At 37.1% G+C, this 7,837-nt stretch overlaps 1 pseudogene; it reads left to right on the plus strand.

The window, feature by feature from the left end:
• The window catches only part of LOC119540616, a 61,949-nt pseudogene extending 56,064 nt beyond the window's left edge, over nucleotides 1-5,885 (plus strand).
• The last annotated feature ends 1,952 nt before the right edge of the window (nucleotides 5,886-7,837 follow it).

The following is a 7,837-nucleotide window of genomic DNA, read 5'->3' on the forward strand; positions in this document are numbered from 1 at the left end:
TTAATGCATACTTCATCTTTTCTTTTTCATACATAAAGCTATGACTTTGTGAATTGTGTAGCTTCAGATATTAAAGAATGTGAACTTTTTTTCCCAAATTATACCCACAGACAACTTCTCTTTGGGCTAAGGAATGTGGCCTGTTTCAGTAGTACTTGAAAGAGACAGTCCCCAGAAGTAGGAAATGAGGTGACCCTTGGTAGTTAAACTAGTTAAAATTAGCACATATGGATGAAAGTAGCCATCTGTAAGAGATGGTTTAAAACATTTCCTGGCTGGAAAACTTTGGAAACATACATGTTCCATCAAGAGAGCAATTACAGAAAGGCTGGACCAGAGCAGAGGGTGACCGTGATCAAAGGGGTCGCACTTGGCTCCGTAACAAAGTGTCTTCCATGGAGGTGAGATAAGAGAATCCTAGAAAAGGGAAGCTCCGCAAAAATTTGGAGAGTTTATTGCTCATGGAATAGGCACTCTCAGTTCTTGCAAATCCAACCATTTTAATCTTGAAAACGTTATTCCCATTTGTGGGGCAGGGATAGTTCACAAGACTATCATCCTAGAAAACTTCTTGTGCTCTGAATCTACTTTTGTGAAGTACATTTATATTACCATATTTTAAAAAAAAAATCAATAAGACATTCTATCAATTTAATAATGGTTTTTCAAGAAAAAATAAGGTACATATCAATGCTAGTATAATGCATCTGATTTCAGAAATGAACTATGAAATAGACAACTAGAATGAAAGACAGTGAGTGGAGACTGATAACTGCTTTCTCCAACATCCATTTCCCCCTTTCTCTTTAATAGCAAAATGCTAGTTTTATTCAAGACAGCAATATATGCAAAGATTAAATTTTTCAGACACTTTAGCAGCCAGTTATAACCATAAATTTTAATTAATGTGACAGAAGTGAAATCCAGTAAATACTTGTCTCGTTCCCTCTTTTGTCTTCCTACCTCCCTCCTTGATTCCTGGAATGTGGAGGTAACGTCTGGAGTGTTAGCAGCCATTTTGGATCTTCAAAAAATTTGAATATGGGAGATACTAGCTGAAATCATGGAATAGAGAGAAAAAATGGTAGGTTCCTGATGATCCTATACATCACACCAGAGCCAGACGGCGTGCTTTCAGACTTCTTTAATGTGAAAGTAAAATATATTTCTATCTTGTTTAAGCCACTGTATTTGGGAGTTTTCTGATATGTGCAGCCAAACCTAACCTTAAATGGTATATATGATGATTCTACTTCCCCGTGGGTGCCTCAGAAAGTGGACATATATATATTTTGGTCACTAGAAAGGTATATCTCTTATAATCAAAGAAGAAATTGTTCTCTGGTTTATGCATTAGGTTCTTTTGAGTTGGGTTATTATGTGTCAGTTGAGTTACCATAGGTGGTCAATTCTTGGGTGCCCTGAAAGAGTGGATTTGGGGTTCTAAAAATCTATGAAGCCCTGCTTAATTGGTCAACTGGCTTCTCTTCCTCTATTATCTTTGTATTGCCAAATTCAGTCAATAGCCTCTACAGTTACCCCTATTGTACATAAATTCAATTCTTTACTTAAAGAGTAAAACAGATTATGACTCATTTTTCATCATATGAAACCAAAAACCTAAGGAGTTTTAAGATGAGGGGGACCATCCCAGTGTCTAGCACAGTACTAAGCACACAGTTGCTTCTTGAGCCATTCCATTCATGCGGTGTAACAAACCATATTAAAAACAAGTGTTTAAAAACAGGTGTTTATTTCTCATTCATACATCTGCAGGTTGGCCAGATTTCAGCTGATTTAGGCTAAGCTTGGCTGGGCTTGGTGCCAAGCTGCAGTTTTGGTCCAGGTCTACTTCATATGTCTCTCATCCTTCTTGGATCAGATGTTATCCAAAGCAGGCTTGTCTCATGGCAATGGTAGAAGTAGAAGCACAAGCCAGGCCTTTGCTCACATCACATCTTCTAACATCGCATTGACTAAAGCAAGTCCTGTGGCCAAGCCCAAAGTCAAGGGGCAGGTAAGCACCCTCCAACCATTCTGAGCCATTGCCAAGGGTGTAGATGTGCAATACCAGTAGAGAGGAGTGAAGAATTAAGAACAATTAATCCACCACCATTCTCAATAAAAATCTGCTAGATGAATGAATGAATATGGTGGCAATTATAGTTGAAGCGTCTTGTAGCAACTGAGTAGTAGTTCAACTGAGTCTGGCATGCAGGGCAATGCTGGGAAATGGGTAACAAAATTCTGAGAACTGTAAATTTGGAGGTGAAAGCAGGGGTACAGCCACATTTGGATATTTATGGTATATAAACCATAACACAGCAGGAATAGTAGGGGTAAGCAACTGAAAACTAAGGAGATATTCTAGAGTCAACAGGGTATACAAAGAAAAAATATACTACATTATGAGATAATAATTTTAAGTTGTAATGTTTCTGGTTCCAAATTCACCTGGGCTAGCTACCATCTTAACTCCCTCCTTATCAAAACTTTATCATTATTTATTGATAAATACATAAACACACTTTAGAAATATACCTCTGATTTTAATAATGATACTCAAATGAAAACTTTTTGATTAAGTTTGTGGAAATTCATTTTGACAGAATGCATCTATTTTCCTTTGGAAAAGTATAGTAATGACCCAGACAGAAAACTCAGCCTTCCCAAGTGGCTAAGTAACATCCAGAGAACAATTTAGGCACTAGGAAAAAATAGAGATCTGCGAATAATCACCACCAGAGAGGAAACAGAGCATTGTGATTAAGAACACAGGCTCTGGAGCCTTTTATTATGAGTTCAAATCACAGGTCAATCACTATATGAAAAGGGAATGACAATAATACCTACCTCTTAGGCTGTGATGAGAATTAAATAAAATTTACAAAAAGTGCTTAGAATTTAACAAGCACTCAAAACATGTTAGCTATTATCACAGACAGATAATTCTACCTTCTCAGCCTTTGGTGGACCAGAAACAGCATATAACATTTAAGACTTAATGTCCCACAATAGGTTGAAGTGTTTCTCTACTGAAAAGATCAGCTTTGGCAAATGTACATACATGTAAAAACGGCAAATATATACATATCAACTATACATAATTACTGTTCATTAATTCACTTTTTTGAAGGAGCAACTGATTTGCCCAGAACCTCCCTTTTTAACCTCTGTGCCCTCTAGTTCTCCGAAGCAATTTTCTGTAAAACAATGCAGAAAGTATATCTGATCTGTGTCCAATGATAGGAAACCACAGTTGATGTGTTTTCCACTTTAATCCAGGCACAGAGCACAAGTACAGAACATGAAGGTAGGTGCAGGGCTGAAAAGTGTTTCTGGTCAACCTTTCTTTTTATGCCTATTGAAAGAAACATGGCTGTGGTCTTCCCACAAGCAGAGATGTGTTCATTGGCTAGAAGTGTATTTTCAGAATGAAAACAAATACACACTCTTAAAATTCATCTGGCTTCTCTTCTGGGAAGGAACATTCCAAAGACAAACCACTTGACAGTTTTATGAAATTAACTTAGAAAAGTAATTATGTGCATCTCTCAATTGGGTATTGATTTATATTAAACTGATATTGGTGAAATAATATGAAAACAAATAGTTAAGAAAAACACTGAGAGCATTCAGCATACATTTTTTACTGTGGTTTCTATAAAATAGTCTTTATTTTACCTCCTCTAAGAAGCCCTTCCAGATTTTTCTTAATAGAATTAACTTTGTTCTCCCTCATGACTCTCATAAAATTTGGTGTGTATGCTTATTCTAGCCTTCCTAGTATTAATTTTTTAGCTATCTATATCACCTCTTAGTTCTGTGTTCTTGGAAGACAGAATGTCTATTTAATGATAATGGTAATAATTATTATAATTGACATGTAAACATTCTTACATAGTTTACAAATGGCTCCTGCATAAATTTTCTCATTTGTTCTTTATTCCTTCACAAATCCCTATTTTCAATGTATTCTTTTCAGCACTGTGTATGATACTTTGTATATATAATAGGCTTTTAAAAATATTTGTTGGATTAATTTTTAAAAACCTGAGTGTGCATATTGAATTAAAATGCTGCCAATTTCCTGAATTTTTATCTCCTCTAAATCAATTAAGAAAGAGAAAGAACTTCATTTATTTTGTGTGCAACCAATATATTCCTAGCAACTACAGATCAAGTATAATCTCATAAGATAACTATCCCAAATGACAAAAGCTTTCTTCTCCATTATCCACTCTAAGTAATCTGGTTCTTTCTACCAAGACCTTCTATTTTCATGGGCAATTTAAAAATCACTTACAACTCTAGCTCACCTCTCATACAGTTCTTTAAGACATCTGTAAGCAGATTCCACACTGTCAAAAATCATTACTTATTTTCATTGGACTCAAATTGCCAACGGTTCTCTGGAACATAAAGACCATTCAAAATGAAATGGAATGAGACGGCAGCTAATATCCAGAACTAGATTTTTTTTTTTTCTTTTTAAAAACAAAATTTGAGAGGAAGAGCACTTAGAAGCTAATATTGGAATGAGAAGTAAGGCTTCTGGAAAAAAGAATAAAAACAGAAGAGAGTTGAGTACCAGAAGGAGAAGCAATGTATTAAGAAATGATTAATGGGGTACCATCCTTTTGCAGCTCTCTCCCTCTCCTCAGCCACCACCTGAAGGAGGAAAGAGAGTGACAGGCCTGGAGACTAGAGTTCCTTATCCTTCATACAGGACAGTAGTTGCAGGAGATATTGTTGTATGTGCCACAGGAAATGCCAGACCAATAGGTGGAGCTGGAGTCGCTGCTCTGCTAATTGGACCAAATGCTCCTTTAATTTTTGACCAAAAGCTTCGTGGGACACACATGCAGCATGCCTATGACTTTCACAATCCTGAAATGTTCTCCAAATATCCTGTAGTAGATGGAAAACTCTCCAAACAGTGCTACCTCAGTGCATTAGATGGCTGCTATTCTGTCTACCCCAAAAGATCCCTGGCCAGACAGAAGGACAGAAATGATAAGGTTTTTACCTTGAATGATTTTGGCTTCATGATCTTTCCCTCACCATATTGTAATTGATTCAGAAATCTCTAGCTCAGCTGTTGCTAAATGACTTTCTTAATGACCAGAACATAGATAACAATAGTATATATAGTGGCCTGTGAGCCTTTGGGGCTGTTGAATTAGAAGATACCTACTTTGACAGAGATGTGGAAAGGCATTTTTGAAGGCTAGGTCTGACCTCTTTAATCAGAAAACAAAGACATGTTTGCTTGTCTCAAATCAAAATGGAAATATGTACACATCTTCAGTATCTGGCTCCCTTGCTTCTGTTCTCGCACAGCACTCACCTCAGCAGTTGGCAGGGGAGAAGACTGGAGTGTTCTCTTACGGTTCTGGTTTGTCTGTCATCCTGTAATCCCTTAAAGGTACATAACATGCTAAACAGGATCTGTTCTTGATAAAATAACAGCAAGTTTGTGTGTTTTTTTTATGTTGCGGTAAGTTTAAATCCAGGCTTGACTTAAGAATTTGTGTGGTACCAGCCATCTTTGCTGAAAATATGAAGCTCAGAGAGGACACTCATCATTTGGTCAACTATATTCCCCAGAGTTCAATAAATTCGCTCTTTAAAGGAACATGGTACCTGGTTAGAGTGGATGAAAAGCACAGAAGAACTTATCTCGGCGCCCCTCACCAAATGATGATGCTTTGGATGAAGGAGTAGGGCTTGTGCATTCAAATGCAGCTACCGAGCATATTCCAAGTCCTGCTAAGAAAGTGCCAAGACTCCCTGCGACAGCAGCAGAACCTGGATCAGCTGTCATTAGTAATGGGGAGAATCAAGATATTTCTGTGAGATGTCAAGACTTCAGTGTGGGTTAGCCTGGGCAGCAATATGGGTAAGGTTGGGGAAATGGGAAGTCTCAGGACAATTTTAAAGGATTACAAAGTTGCCTAAATTTTTATGTGACTGACATGTAGCACAGAAAACTATCATGTTCTTTGGAAAGTCTTTTTGCTCAGTTTGCTAATATGCTTCCTATTGTGGTTTAGCCAATGCTAAATGATGTTAAGGGCTCTGTAAAACTTTATACCTCTCTGGCTATTTGTATGCACGAAGTTTAGTTTTTAAATGTGGTTTAATGGATTGTGTGCTTCTGGCAGAAGAAAACAGAGGTAATAGTCTCCAATTTTATTTTTTTTTTAAATACATAAAATTTTTTTTTTCATTTTTATTGAGATTGTTCAGATACCATACAATTATCCAAAGATCCAAAGTGTACAATCACTTGCCCCTGGGTACCCTCACACAGCTGTGCATCCATCACACTTAATTTTTGTTCAATTTTTAGAAACTTTTCATTACTCCAGACAAGAAATAAAGTGAAAGATGAAAAAAGAAAAAAAGAAAAGGAAACTCTAAACCTCCCCTATCCCTAACCAATCTCCCTCAATTGTTGACTCCTAGTATTGATATAGTACGTTTGTTACTGTTTATGAAAAAATGTTGAAATACTACTAACTGTAGTATATAGTTTGTAATAGGTATATAGTTCTTCCCTATATGCCCCTCTATTATTAACTTCTAATTGTATTGTCATACATTTGTTCTGGTTCATGAAGTGATTTCTAGTATTTGTACAGTTGATCATGGACATTGCCCACCATAGGATTCAGTTTTATACATTTCCATCTTTTGACCTCCAACTTTCCTTCTGGTGACATATGACTCTGAGCTTCCCCTTTCCACCTCATTCACACACCATTCGGCGCTGTTAGTTATTCTCACATTTTGCTACCAACACCCCTGTTCATTTCCAAACATTTAAGTTCACCCTAATTGAACATTCTGCTCATACTAAGCAAGAGCATCTACATTTCTTCCACAAGGCAGGAGGGAGAGTCAAAGAAGGTAGAGAGGCAAAAGAAAGAGGAAACAAAAAAATGACAGCTAGGAAGCAGCAAAAGGAAAAATAACCTTAAATCATAGTAGAATAAAGAATCAGACAATACCACCAATGTCAAGTGTCTAACATGCCTCCCCTATCACCCCTCTTACCTGCATTCACCTTGGTATATCACCTTTATTACATTAAAGGAAGCACAATACAATGATTCTATTAGTTACAGTCTCTAGTTTATGCTGATTGCATCCCTCCCCCAATGCCTCCCCATTTTTAACACCTTGCAAAGTTGACATTTGCTTGCTCTCCCTTGTAAAAGAACATATTTGTACATTTTATCACAATTGTTGAATACTCTAGATTTCACCAAGTTACACAGTCCCAGTCGTCATCTTTCCTCCTTTCTTGTGGTGTCTCACATGCTCCCCATCTTCCTCTCTCAACCGTATTCATAGTTACCTTTGTTCAGTGTACTTACATTGTTGTGCTACCATCTCCCAAAATTGTGTTCCAAACCACACACTCCTGTCTTCTATCACCCTGTAGTGCTCCCTTTAGTATTTTCTGTAGGGCAGGTGTCTTGTTCACAAAGTCTCTCATTGTCTGTTTGTCAGAAAATATTTTGAGCTCTCCCTCATATTTGAAGGACAGCTTTGCTGGATACAGGATTCTTGGTTGGTGGTTTTTCTCTTTCAGTATCTTAAATATATCACACCACTTCCTTCTTGCCTCCATGGTTTCTGCTGAGAGATCCACACATAGTCTTATTAAGCTTCCTTTGTATGTAATGGATTGCTTTTCTCTTGCTGCTTTCAGGATTCTCTCTTTGTCTTTGACATTTGATAATCTGATTATTAAGTGTCTTGGCGTAGGCCTATTCATATCTCTTCTGTTTGGAGTACGCTGCACTTCTTGGATCTGTAATTTTAT

The sequence above is a fragment of the Choloepus didactylus genome, chromosome 7 (genome assembly GCF_015220235.1).
Source record: "Choloepus didactylus isolate mChoDid1 chromosome 7, mChoDid1.pri, whole genome shotgun sequence".
In the NCBI taxonomy this organism is placed as follows: Eukaryota; Metazoa; Chordata; class Mammalia; order Pilosa; family Megalonychidae; genus Choloepus; species Choloepus didactylus.